This window comes from Anabrus simplex, chromosome 3, assembly GCF_040414725.1.
Source record: "Anabrus simplex isolate iqAnaSimp1 chromosome 3, ASM4041472v1, whole genome shotgun sequence".
NCBI lineage: Eukaryota > Metazoa > Arthropoda > Insecta > Orthoptera > Tettigoniidae > Anabrus > Anabrus simplex.
The window spans coordinates 425467623-425483387 of NC_090267.1; positions in this window are offsets into that span (position 1 = coordinate 425467623).

Sequence of the window (15765 nt, forward strand, 5' to 3'; positions counted from 1 at the left end):
ATCATTCAAATATTCCATCTTTGATTAATGATCATTTTGACTACTTAGCCCTTTTTATGAACTACATACATCAAATTTTATACTATGGATCATCAACAGGCAGTGATCTACATGTTACGCACATAAAATTTTATTTTTTCTAGACAAAATAATTTCTTCTCAGCCCGATTTTAACTATCTTTTCTGAGCATTTCAACGATCATTATCAGGTTGTTTTGCCTGCAATTTGAACATAAACTTTTGATTATTTTTAAAATATTTTTTTTATTTTGTATGATGAAAACTGTAAACAATTGAAACATCCCTATGAAATTTTTTAATTTGTCATTTATCAATACTTCAGAATACTAATGCTAAGTAAAAATCCTAGAATATTAATGTGGACTGAAGTGTTTCACAATTTATTTATACTTTTAGCTCAGAATTTACAAACTCCATTTTATTTAATGATTGAGTATGTTATTTTAGTTTAACTTGTGTCAATGAATAACTAAAGATGACCTAGTCAAATGGTAGAAACTATTCCTATTCGTAAAAAATAAAATGTATTGATTAGGTGGAATAAAAACATCAGGTTATAAACCAAGATTGTAAAAAAAAGTGTTACATCCATCAGTACGGGCAAAAATGAAAATTATTGCTTACAAATTTTAAAAAGTGCTAAAACAAGGTAGTGCGTACTACTTTGTAGTAATTTTTTATATTCACTTGGTCCAATGAAGACAATAAAGAAGACATGCTAATGAAATTGTCTTTGGCGGCTGTTCCCAATATTTTATTTGTCCACACATTATTCTGTTATATGTTCACTTCCACCACACTGTTCTACTTTCTGTCAAATACGATGAACATCTTCCATGACCTTACGTGTGACGAACGTAGTAATATACTTGTAAGAAATGTCATATTCAATCTTAACGTTATTGATAAGAGTAGTCGGAGCTTAGAATTTTTCCATACCAACCAGTTTAGACGCTTCTAGTGTTCACATTTAGTTACGACAATATCGTGAACTGTTCATGCAAACTGACTTGACCTACCAAATTGTGGCATTATATGCACATTTAACGATTTTAATTCCTTACTCTCATGGCAACGGAGACCTGGCCGAAGAAGAATCCCCTAAATGAAGAACCTGAGGGACAGGCACGAGATGATCACGATGTCTCTTTACCGTGTGGCAGACTAAAAGACTGCAGTGCCCGTGAAGAAAGCCAAACTTCAATAGAAGACGATATGGAAAGAAGAGGAAGATAATTTTGTGCCTGCTCTCTCCCTTGAAGACAGATCCTCTTTGTTTTCTGCTAGTCACATAATTTAAAATCAGCTGGTTATTTTCTTCACTTTTTTCACTTGCCTGATACATTTGGTGTGAAATCATGATTGTAATAGTCTGCATAAATAATCTCCAGTATGATGCCATCGATATATTTAATACTATTTGCGTTGACATCTTAGGGGAAGATACTTCGTTCTTTGTTCAATTTCCTTTACGTCACAACGACACAGACAGATCATACGGCGACGATAGGAGAGGAAAGTGCTAGGAGTGGGAAGGAAGCGAGTGTGGCTTAATTAAGGTACAGTCCCAGAATTTGTCTAGTGTGAAAATGGGAAACCAGGGTTGCTGACAGTGGGGATCGAACACACTATCACCTGAATGAAAGCTGATGATGATAATGATGATGATGATGATGATTGTTGTTTAAAGGGGCCTAACATCTAGGTCATCGGCCCCTAATGGTACGAAATGATACGAAATGAAATGACAAATTAAAAGCCCAAAAACATCCACTGACTACAATTCAAAACGTGAGGACGAAGAATGAATGGATGGATGGATATGAATTTAAAACGATCAGTGGAACCGACCCACAGTGCCTCACATGCACAGAAGCTGGCGTAGAACAACAGTATTATTGACCAAGGGACTGCTTCTATAGCACAATACTGAATCGATGATACTTGTTGTCGAAAGGGGTCCAAATTCCAAGTCAGCGGCCCCTCGCAATGATACTTATCGCTAGGAAAGTAGAACCGTGATATTTGTCATGTTGCGGTACTAATCAAGAGTAGCGTAGACTCGAGGTATTCCACACAATATCGTATTACCCACAGGTAATGAAATTCGCACATGCATTACAGACCTACGCTGTTTCGCACATTGCGGCGCCATTTACAGGGAACTCAAACCTGTGGTGTTCATCATATAAGGGTACCAACCACTGGGACTCGTACTATATCGTGGTGTTCCTCATATAGTGGGTACTAATCATAGGCAAACCAGAACCATGGTTTCCCTCATCCCATGGTGTCACTCATATAGTGCTACCAATCACAGGTACTATAAAAGTCGTCGCGCTCTCGTTTGCTACTAATCACAAACCTATTTGGTACCCAACATAGTGGTACTACGCGCAAGTAAAAGCAACCCCTGGTGTTCCCAGCGTGGTGGTACTAATCACAATTAGCTTCATGGTTCTAATTTGATCATCCCTTGGCCGCCCCTTTTAGTCGCCTCTTACGACAGGCAGAGTAATTTTTCGTCTGCCTCCCCCACCCACAGGGGGTTGTGTGTTTGGTCCGCGAGATGTATGTTTTATCCCTCAAGTCCGCCGGCAGGCCGGTTAGGACTCCGCTATCCGCCACCTGGGATGCGCCGCGTGGGAGTATCACCACTCTTCTGCTACGGCAGCGTAGTAGGTTGGTGGGAACGAAAACTGACAGCTACGTTACCCAAACCGCGCAGCCACTCACTCGGTTATTTTGTACTCACTTTGACCTGAAAATTCCTCTTATGTTGGAGATGAAATTCTTCAACTGGTGAAGCAGCCAACTTCAGGTACAGGCTCTTCCTGTCCGTCAAAATCACTATACCTACCCAACGTAACTTCATGCACTCTTACGTGATCCCTTTTGTATCTATCAGTTATTATGGTATATATAGTAGTCGTAAATTCCAAGTTAATGACGGAAACAACCAATCATTACTGATCTGTATTTAGGGAAGTCGCCCAGATGCCAAATGCCCTATCTGTTGTTTTCCTAGCAGTTTGTTACCAGGTGTATGCATAAGATTTTGCCGGGTTTTGTGGTAAAGAAAACACGTAGTTTTCAAGGTAAATTAATTTTTGTTAATTCAAAATATTGGCCATCGGCTTCTACACACTTCACCCATCTTTCAGGTAAGTTACGAACACCATGTCAGAAAAACTGCTTGTCTTTTGCGGCAAACCATTCGTCGAGCCATTTTCCAACTTCCTCGAAATTGCTGAAGTGCTGCTCTGAGATCGCGTGCCCCATTGACGCGAAGAGGTGATATGGTCAGATGGCGCCATGTCAGGGCAGTAAGGCGGTTGTGGAAGGATGTCCGATCCAGGCTATTTGAAGGTGTATTTCACTGATTTACCTTGTGAGACGGCGCATTGCCCTGTAACAAGAACACTTTGCCATGTCTTCAGGCCTATAACAGTCATTTATCGATCAATGCATGATTTAATTTAATCTCTTGTTGGCGATAGCGTTGTGCATTAACGGCTTCGCCGGGCTTCGAGAGTTCATAATACACAATACCGCTCTGGTCCCACCAGACACAAAGCATGGTCTTCTTGCCGAAGCCATTTGTCTCACATGTTCTAATCAACGGAGTGTGTTCACTATATGTTTCTACCAGTAAACGATGACTTTTCACAACCTTTTACTTTTGATTAAACAAGAAAAGCAATACGTGCCGCAAATGTTCTTTTTCAGACACAAACGTCGACATGATCACTGAACGATACAACACAGACGCTAGTGTTTGGCGGACTGAAAGTTATGTGTGTTGGTAGGTTAACAACAATAGAATGAACTTAGGTGTGTGTCAAATTCACATGGTGCGTACTATTTGCTGGCTCAATCTCTTAGTGAAACCCTGAAAGACTTATGCATACACCTGTTAAATGATTGCCAAAAAAAAAAATTGGAAATTTATTGACATCTCCCTTGGTAATTTATTCCAATCCCTAACTCCCCTTCCTGTCAGCGAATATTTACCCCAATTTGTCCTCTTGAATTCCAACTTTATCTTCGTTTTGTGATCTTTCCTACTTTTAAAGACACCACTCAGACTTATTCGTCTAATAATATCATTCCACGCCATCTCTCCACTGACAGCTCGGAACACACCACTTAGGCGAGCAGCTCGTCTCCTTTCTCCGAACTTTGCAACATTTTTGTAACACTACTCGTTTGTCCGAAATCATCCAGAACAAATCGAGCTGCTGTTCTTAGGATTTTTTCCAGTTCTTGAATCAAGTAATCCTGGAGAGGGTTCCATGCATTGGTAGCATACTCTAGTTGGGGTTTTACCCGAAACTTATATGCCCTCTCCTTTACATCCTTACAACAACAACCCCTAAAAAGTCTCATAACCTTGTGCAGGAATCTGTACCCATTACTTACAGTCCCATTTATATGACAACCCCAATGAAGATCTTTCTTTATATTAACACCTAGATACAACGATCCCCAAAAGGAACTTTCACCCTATCAGCGCAGTAATGAAAACTGAGAGGATTTTCAAGTGCACATCCCAACTTTTCCTTTAATATTTAGAGAGCAGTCAAGGGTAAAATTCACCTTATGCTGCCAATGTATACGCACCGAATTGCGTAGTATTCGGCTTAACAGCAGCTAATTTTACTACCCTTGCAGCTCTGCACTCGGGAAAAGGAGTGCTGGTCCCCACTGCCCTCTGTTCTGAGAATGGTCCTCCGTAGTTTTCCATTCTCCTGCACTAAGGCGGAAGCCGAGACAATTCCTATTACAGATCACGGCACCCACCTCACCTTTAACGCAAAGCACTTTCTCCGATACGAATCTCCCTTGGCCTGAGAGACGGCGCGGCATTACCGTCTAGGGGGCTCACCCTACTCCGTCAGGGTACGGAATGGAAACTTTTAAGTAGGTGCACTCTAAATCGCAACCGAACACTCTAGAGACCAACTCTTACTACAGCTATACCATTAAACATCTATTCAGAATGAGTGCGTAGTGCAAATACGTACGACATATCACCCTCAAATGACACTAGCACACATGTGGTTAGTTTTGAGTGGAAAAGACTCAGACCACTGTATTTTTGATGAACGATTTATATCCTAAGCATCTTTTCATTCGGCTCAAGGTCTAGTGCATACCTTGCTGGTGGGATAGAGTTGTTAGTTCAATGGCTGGCCACTTTCGCCCACAGACGTTATCACCCCTCTAGAAGAAGAAATCACTTTTCTAAATACTTCGGCTTCTTCAGAGGGAATCGAACACACATCCTTCCAGGTGAACAGAATACGCCTTTTTTTGGCTACGGGCTTTACGTCGCACTGACACAGACAGGTCTTATGGCGACGATGGGAAAGGAAAGGCCTATGAGTTGGAAGGAAGCGGCCGTGGCGTTAATTAAGGTACAGTCCCAGCATTTGCCTGGTGTGAAAATGGGAAACCACGGAAACCCATTTTCAGGGCTGCCGACAGTGGGATTCTAACCCACGATCTCCCGGATGCAAGCTCACAGCCGCACGCTTCTACGCGCACGGCCAACTCGCCTTTTACTGCCTGGGCAAGGCAGACTCCAAGATGGTAAATATAGGCTATTTCTAATTAGTGAAGAGATTCTGGATCTGGCAAGAGTCGAAGCAGTTATCTTTGTCTCCAGGATCTGTTTTCTCTTTGCAGGAGTTCCTGACGTTTATCGTCTCGTTTGTACTCTAATGAGAATAACATCGCGCATTGTAATTGTGTTTCCTAGACACTGGGAAAGCTTGTTAAACCGTCTTTTAGTTTCTCACGCTAAACAAGTGGTTTGTTCTCTGTGTTCTAAACTTATTACGTTGTGAACTTTCATCTTATTACATTAACTTTCGGCTTCTCATGACAGGCATTCGGTCTTTGGTCGGCGTTGAGAAATTACATGGTTTCTGTATTAAACAAACAGTTTTTATTTCGTAATTAGTATTTAAATTAACGCAGAAAAATCTGACTCTGTGCCTAAATGGTAGATTTTCTAGCCTGTGGATTTCACGATTTCGAGTTCGATTCCTGGCGAATTCTGCAGATACTTAACCGGTTATATTTAATTCCTATGGTCAGGGACTCGATAATATTTCCTGCATTTCACATATCACGCATTACACCTACTATTATATGCAGTTCACTTCCCCCTGCAGACATCACCCACATTCATCATGGAGTCTACATGGGCTATACTAGCCTGTAACAGTCAGATGAAATTTAATTATTATTGTTATTATTATTATACACCCACACTGAAAAGATACCAAACGTAATCCGGAAAAGAAGGATGATATTTCACACAGTATGGCGTGTGTTATGAAGGCGCCTGAAGATAAAGCTAAATCGCATACATAATATATATATATTTGCTAGTTGCTTTACGTCGCACCGATACAGATAGGTCTTATGGCGACGATGGGACAGGGAAGGGCTAGGAGTGGGAAGAAAGCGGCCGTGGCCTTAATTAAGGTACAGCCCCAGCATTTGCCTGGTGTGAAAACTGGAAACCACAGAAAACCATTTTCAGGGCTGCCGACAGTGGGGTACGAACCACATAATATATTCTTATTATTGTTATTATTATTATTGTAGATTAGCCACATAGCATTAACTACTATTAACTGTAGCAAAGTATAGTTAATTTCGAATTTCACAATGTAGCAAACCAAAAAATAAACCCAATGACGAATGAGTTCAATTAAATTTAAGTATCTTGGGTGACGTGCCTCTCATGAATAGCAGATTTACACGTAAGAGGAGCATATTTGGTGAAAAATATCTATAGATAGAAGCTTCTCGACTTTAGACATTGTAAAGTATATATTTACCTCTATTAATTGGAGGATCCAACCAGCCTTCGAGCTGATGACCTAACAGAGGGACAGCAAGTAGAAAACAAAGTGCGCCCACTCCCGTAGATGATAGACGCTCGCAGTTCTTGTTACAGTTCCATCAAACTGGTGCGAGACATACTAAACTGTCGAGCGGATGACAATGCACGACGTAGACAAAAACAATATCCAACTAGTAAACATTGTGGCAAATTAAATTTGAAATTGTTTCATTTCGTGAACATGTACATGAGCCATAAGTTATTTAACTATGGGCTAGAGGGAAGGCAATCTGCTAGCTAGAAACACGTTTGTCTATCAAGTCATGAGCCCGGAGGCTGCTTAGATCTTTAACTAGCACTAACAAAGTTTATGTAGTTACAAAGGAAAAGCAAAAGCCGACGGCGGTGCAAAATAAGTTACAGGCTAATAGTCGACATGAAGAATGAGGTGTATTTTACAAGTTGCTTTACGTCGCACCGACACAGATAGGTCTTATGGTGATAATGGGATAGGAAAGGGCTAGGAGTGGGAAAGGAATCGACCGTGGTCTTAATTGAGGTATAGCCAAAGCATTTTCCTGGTGTGAAAAAGGGAAACCACGGAAAACCATCTTTAGTGCTGCCGACAGAGGAGTTCGAACCCACTATATGCCGAATGTACTGCGCGCCCGTACCCGCACAGCCAACTATCTCGGTGAAAAGTGAGGCAGTTTGCCATTGCCCTCCTCACTGAGTTAGACAAGACGAACTCTATGAATAGCACCTTTAGCAAGAACCACACGCACTAGTCGTTATTTGTTGCTAATTTGTTACGTCGGTTAGTGTGTTATCATTATCGATTATTAACAACCCTTCATGGAACCCACCTAACGTATAGTCCATCTTTACATTGAATATTACGGTTCGTATTTACTTTTACTACTGGCGGGTTAACAGGAGTAGTGTTACCCAACTCTTCAATTAATATAATTTTGTATGATACATAGTGTGGTCTAGCTCACTTGCACTATGTGCTGTCTAGAGGAGCACGTCACCCGAACTTAAGAAGATTCCATACTTTCACAGTGTGAAAATACACAGTTATTCAAAATGATTGCCAGGGTTTCGTTATTTTGATTTATAAACAATGGAAAATACACTATTGTTATTGTTGCAGCGATGGTTTTACAAACTGCCAAAATTTTGTTCTGCATCGACTAGAGTGACATCAATTACCATCAGATGGCAGCTACAGCAGTGTTTACGAAATGACGGTCAGCGGTAAGGAGTAAGCATTCTGTGCTATTGGATATCATCAAAATCGGTCCGTTATCATAGCCCAGTGCCATTTTCGAAAGAAAAGCAGGAGGACCCTCCCTCCGACAACTCTATTCGCAGATGGTACGCTCAAATTTTGGACACGGGTTGCTGGTGTAAATGGAAAAGCAGTGGTCGTCCAGCTGTGTCAGAAGCGGGAGCGAATCGAATCAGGAGCGTTTTTCTCCATAGCCCCAAGAAATACACTACAATAGGCAGCAGGGAACTTAATGTACCTCAAACCACATTACGGCGTGTGCTATGAAGACGCTTGAAGATAAAGCCATATCGCTTACAGTTGCCTCAAGCTTTAACAAGTATATGGTAAAGTCATGCCGTCGAATTTTTGCATCGCACTGCTAACACGTTCTGAAGAAGATTATGGTTTTCCTGACAGTTTTCAGCGACGAAGCAACCCCCTGTGTAATTAGAAAGATGAATAAACAGAGCTTTCCACTTTTGGGAGCAACAAACCCCCATTGTTATGTGGAAAATGTGCGTGGCTCCCCAAAGGTGGATGTGTCCTGTGCTGTTTCGAAGACGAAGGTCTATGATCCGTTCTTCTTCAATGAGCAGATAGTCTCAGGGCTGACTTACCTGGACATGCTTACAGAATGGCTGTTACCCGAGTTGAGTGATGACAGCAGTCTAGCCCAAGCAAGCAACGCGAGCGGACGTGCTGAGTGGCTTGCTTAGGCTAGAAGTATGATAGGAGTAGAGCTATATCGGGCCGTGATCGGGAGATGGCAGTGGAGAATGAAAAAGAATACTACTAAAGGAATGGAGTGCAATTAAACCCCGGCCAGAATACTAGTGGCAACATTAGCTGGGATGACTTCGAAGTTATTAAGGGGTGGCGAAGGAGGTAGGGAAAGAAGCCTGCCCATTAGACCAGATCAAAGAGATGATACAAGACCAAACTAAGGAGTTCGAAAACATGAGAAGATGGTTTCAAGAAGAAAAGGAAGAATCAATGGCCAAGTTGGGAAACAATGAAAACATAAGTCGTGATATTGAGAGAGAAAGTAAAACATTTGAAAGAGGAGGTGTTGAAACTGAAGAAAGAAGCAGAAACAAGTAGTCAGGAACGTATGAAGAAATGTATATTTTTATATGGTGTGCAGGAAGATGTGTAAGAAAACAAAGTGGACATAATTTATAAAGTGGTGGATGTTATTCAGAGAAAAATCAAGATTAACTTCAGTGAAGTGGACATGGATGATGTAGGCAAAGTGTGTGGACACATACCAATTAAAGAGAAACTGTTATCTACCTTGATGGCTGACATTGTGTTAAGAAACGCAGAAAATTTACAAGGTGAGAAAATGTGAGTTAAAATAAACATGGGAAGTGAAGGTAGTAAGAGTTGGAAAATTCTAAGGAGACATTTAATGAAAGTTAGGCACCAAGGACTAAGGGCACACATAAGGGGCCAGCAGCTGGTGGTATCCAATGGCAGATGGGTACGAGCATGGCGTGTGACGAAGCTGCAATTAATGGAAGAGAAGCTCAAAAAGGAAGAAGACATGAAGACAAGGCAAGATGGAAGACATGTCGCAGAACAAGCTGTGGGACGCGGCGACGTAAGAGAAGAGTTCAAGGCAGGGATCAGTGGCCAGTGCAGTGCAGGATCAGAAACGAGGATTCAGGAGGTGGTAGTGGAAGGAGAATCTCAAGAAGTGGCAAGTTCAGCTAGAAGTGGACACGTGCATAGCACAAGTGAATCTTCGAGGGACGAAATAAAAGGAAGAGAAGCTATGAACAAAGGGAGAAATCTGAGTTTAAGTGATTTTTGGGGTAAGAAATCTAAAGATGCTGAGGACAAGGAGGACAGAGAGTGTCCAAAAATGTCAAGAAAAGAGAGAATAGATATAGAAGGAGAGAGGGTAATAATAACGAGAAGTACAAATAAGGGAGGAAAATGAGCTGGAAGGGCGGGCAAGTTATAACTAGATTGGAAGATAGGTTTGCAAATATTGAAGGATTGTTAAGTAAATTAGTTAATGAGGTGGACAGCTTTGATATTGTGGCACATATAAAGACGTGGTTAGAAATAGGAAAGGTGACAACATCGGTCGGGGGGAGTTGTGGTCAAGTATAATTCCAGGAGAAAAGAGCGCAACAAGGGTAGAACGCCGGGTGGATATTGGTTTTAATAAAGGAAGAGATTAATGAGCTAATGGAGGATATTGGGAACGAGTTGGATAAAGTGGTCTGGCTTCGGTTTAATATGGGGAGGGAGAAAGGGAGTGGAAAGAAGGTATGCTTGCCTTTTACGTACTCTCACCCCAAGAGCTCCTTATATGCCAATGACATTTGTATGTGGATTTATTATTGGAAACTAGTATCATAAGCGGGAAATTTGAAGAAGCCGGAATGTTGCTCTTTTGTGACTGGAATGCTAGGATAGGTGGGCAGTGCCCAATGTTCAGCAAAGAGGATGAGAGGAAAATGAGATGAGGAAGACGAAATGAAGATAAAGAGAGAAATAGTTACGGGGCAAATCTCTTGGAAATATGTGCGGTAGGAAAATTCTATATTCTGAATAGTTGGTGGGATGGGGATAGAGAAGGGAAATTTACGTATATTACAGCTCAGAATGGATGCGTTATTGATTTAGCAATTATCTCGGAAGATATGTCAGGGAGAATCAAAAAGATGGAGATAGGAGACTGGGTTGAATCCCACCATGCACCGATCTGGGTGATGATTGAAAGAAGTATGGGTGAGGTGAGGGATGGAGAGAAAAAGAGGAGTATTGAGAAATATGGAAGTTACATTAAATATAAATAGACAGAAAATGTAAAGCAGGAATTATATGCCCTTATAGAAAATGAGCTACAATTAATTAGGAGTGGCTGGGAAGAAGCTTTGAGGGAAGACAATTTTGACAGAGCGATGGAATTAATTGAGTACCCTATGAAAGGGGCAGCACAGATTGACAGAGGAAAAAGAAGAAAGGCGAGAGGAGAGGAAGGGTAGTATAACAATGAGTGCAAGGAATCAAGGGAAATAGTCATGAATTGGCTAAAAGAATATAGAAAAAGGGAGGGAGTACAGAAAGAGAAGTTTTCTGTAAATTAAGGAAAGAATACAAATTTAAAATTGTTGAGAGGAAGAAATGTTGGGTGAAGGAACAGAGTTAATAAATAGGGACTGTACGATGAATCAACCCGGGAGTGTGTGGCATAGAATAAAGTTAGTAAGGGAGGGATGAGATTTGATAAACCGAGTATTGATTACGACCAGTGGGTGAACTACTTCCGCGAATGATTAGGAGGGTAGGTAAAACGGAATTATGGAGAGGGGGAAAAGTTCTTACGGAGTGATATAGAGGTAACTATATTTGATTTTGATAACGAAATTTCAAAACAGGAGGTACTGGAGGTGATAGGTAAAATTAAGGGTAGGTCGGCGGGGGAAAGCAACGGTATCAACAATTTTTTTGAAAGAAATAGTTACATACAGACAGATGATAGAGGGCATAGTAAAACTGTTCAACAGGATCTTCGACGACGGAAAATTTCCAAAAGGGTGGGAAACGGGGATTATGTGCCCAATCTATAAGAAGAAAGGCAACAAAAAATCTCTCGCGTAATTATAGAGGAATAACCTTTCTGGACTCCTTGAGCAAGATTTACACAGGATAAGTAGCAAATAGGCTGAGACCGGGCTGAAGGGAATTCGGTACTGTCAATTATTCAGGGTGGTTTTAGAAAGGGAAGAAGGACGACAGATAATATAATGACAGTGAAGTTGATACTAGAAAAATACTTGAACAGCGAAAGAGCTGCCATAGATTTTTTTAAAAAAGTTCGATACAGTGAGTAGAAGAGCATTAATAGAAAAATTAGGAAGGATGGGGGTGTCAAGAAGTATTATCTGAGCGATCGAGGTGATATACCAGAATGTCTAATGTTGCATTAAACTGGAAGAGAATTTAGTAAGTAGTCCGATAGATTGTAAGGTAGGATTAAAACAGGGATGCAAGTTATCGCCGATTTGATTCTTATTATTCATAAATGATATATTGCAAGGGCTAGGAGGAAATAACTGGGCGGCGCCGGTAGTAAACGAGTTAGAGATTCCAGGATTGATTTTTACTGATAATAATAATAATAATAATAATAATAATAATAATAATAATAATAATAATCGTATGGCCTCAGCTACCGTGTGCAGATATTTCAATTTGACGCCATCTGGCTGTCTGCTCGTCAATTTCGACGTTCCGTTTTACTCTAGGCCCCCACTAGATGGCAGACCGAGTAAACCGAAACTCTCTTGGGCGTCTATGGCTGAGATTTAATGAATTTTGTCGGGTAAACACCAAATGTGTCACCAGAGATCTTTTACATGCCGACATCGTACGACATGGAGTGTCGAATGGACTTTTTTCCGCCCTTCAAAAATCCGACTACCTCTGCCGGGTTTGAACCCGCTATCTTGGGATCCGGAGGCCGACACTCTACCACTGATCCACAGAGGCAGCTACTTTTTTTACTGATGACGTTATTTTACTGACCTTAACAAGAAGGTTCTGCAGAGAAGTTTGAATGCTGTTCCGGAATACGCTATGAAGTGGTCCGTGAACATTAACGGTAATAAATCGAAGGTGAAAATGAAATGTCGTATGGCTTTTAGTGCCGGGCTATCCCAAAACGGGTTCGGCTCGCCAGATGCAGGTCTTTCTATTTGACACCCTTAGGTGACCTGCGCGTCGTGATGAGGATGAAATGATGATGAAGACAACACATACACCCAGCCCCCGTGCAGTAGGAATTAACCAATTAAGGTTAAAATCCCCGACCCGGCCGGGAATCGAACCCAGGACCCTCTGAACCGAAGGCCAGTACGCTGACCGTTCAGCCAACGAGTCGGACTAATCGAAGGTGATAGTAATGCGTAAGAATAAGGGAAGAAGGAACGAAAGGAGAGAGGATTGAAGAAGTAGAAAATCTAGAATGAGTGCTTATAAATAGAAGATCTGGATGGGAAGATCAAATAAAGAGAGCGAAAGGAAGGGGGAGGCGGCTCTCTCAGTTGTTAAAATTTTAGAGACAAAGTTCCCGGGGACAGATTATAAGATATTAAGGTTAATGTTAAGGACAATAGTATTAAGCGGAGTACTATATGGGGCTGAATTATGGGGTCTAGAGGAAAAAGAGATATGCTAAATCAAATTGTTTGTAAATATAGGAAGACGGTAATGTGACTCACTCAGTGTGCAGCGAACGCCGGGGAGATATTAATGTGTGGAGAGTATATAGAAGTGGAATATGTAATTAGAGTATTTTATTATTGGATGCGTCTAAAAAGAGGGGATCGGGTAAAGTGTTGCAAGCGGCTTACCAGCAATATCTGAAAAGTATGTATGCTGGGAGCTGGCTGTCAAGAATTAGTTTGTGGAGAGGGAAGGTATGGGTTACATTTGGCAGAAGGTCTGGAATAGAAGGAGCAGTAGAAGCCAGAGATCGATTATAATGAGAATTAAGAACCTACAAAGGCACCGAAGGTTGGAAGGAAGTAGAAATAAGAGCATCCCTTAGTTTATTTAATATGGTAATGCAAGTTTCGAAGATGAATATTAGGAACGTGGATAGAATGACGAGAGGAGGTTTATTGTGGTTGCTTATGGGATTGTACAAAAATAAGGGATGGATAAAGAATAAAGATAATTTACTCTGTTTATTATGTGGGAAAACGATTGATGACCTACACTTGGTAGGTCAATGTTAAAAAATCAGATAAAGTAAGAGTGAAGCTTTTGAGTGCCAGTAAACACGAGATATTAACGCAGTGTGATGAGCAAAATGTTATAGAGTGGGTGATCAAAGAATGGAATCGAGGAGGGAGCTTGAATAGTCATATATATGCTGTAAAGAATTATGTGTAAACAAACTGAAAGATATGGTCATTTAAATTAATAAGGGATGTATTATAAGGAAGCGACATGGTTGTGTAGACTTACAAGTTGACATGAATTTAAATGGAGAAGTAGGACAGTGTATATAATATCATAAACGGCGAAAGCAGCAAGTTGAAACGCAAGAGGAAGAAGGGCACGAACTCAACAGACTGATGAAATATGAAGGTTGATTCAGCAAGTGTTGGTATAGTGGGATAGGTCACGAGTGAGTGTGGTATGTATGTAATTCAAGTCTTTCTGACTCAATCAGTTCAGAAGAGGCAGATTATTAGCCTGTCCTTTAGGGTGCCGTGTTGCCGAGTTGAACTCTTCTCAGAATAGGAGAACAATTTTGTTTTGATTTGATTGTGTTATTCTTCAGTTTTATGCCGTAAGGTATTATTTATTCTTTGTTCATTTTGATGCCTTCTGTCCGAGTAGGAGAACAAGCGTTGTTTTGATCTGACTGTGTTACTGTTTAGTTTTATGTAGCTCGCGAATTTCCCTAGTTTGCTTGGTTTTGGATATGTTGTTATTTTTCTCCGTTATACAGATCGATTAGGTTGTACACTGTAAGATCTGGAGGAAAAGAGATATGATATGATATGATATGATATGATATGATATGATATGATATGATATGATATGATATGATATGATATGATATGATATGATATGATATGATATGATATGATATGATATGATATGATATGATATGATATGATATGATATGATATGATATGATATGATATGATATGATATGATATGATATGATATGATATGATATGATATGATATGATATGATATGATATGATATGATATGATATGATATGATATGATATGATATGATATGATATGATATGATATGATATGATATGATATGATATGATATGATATGATATGATATGATATGATATGATATGATATGATATGATATGATATGATATGATATGATATGATATGATATGATATGATATGATATGATATGATATGATATGATATGATATGATATGATATGATATGATATGATATGATATGATATGATATGATATGATATGATATGATATGATATGATATGATATGATATGATATGATATGATATGATATGATATGATATGATATGATATGATATGATATGATATGATATGATATGATATGATATGATATGATATGATATGATATGATATGATATGATATGATATGATATGATATGATATGATATGATATGATATGATATGATATGATATGATATGATATGATATGATATGATATGATATGATATGATATGATATGATATGATATGATATGATATGATATGATATGATATGATATGATATGATATGATATGATATGATATGATATGATATGATATGATATGATATGATATGATATGATATGATATGATATGATATGATATGATATGATATGATATGATATGATATGATATGATATGATATGATATGATATGATATGATATGATATGATATGATATGATATGATATGATATGATATGATATGATATGATATGATATGATATGATATGATATGATATGATATGATATGATATGATATGATATGATATGATATGATATGATATGATATGATATGATATGATATGATATGATATGATATGATATGATATGATATGATATGATATGATATGATATGATATGATATG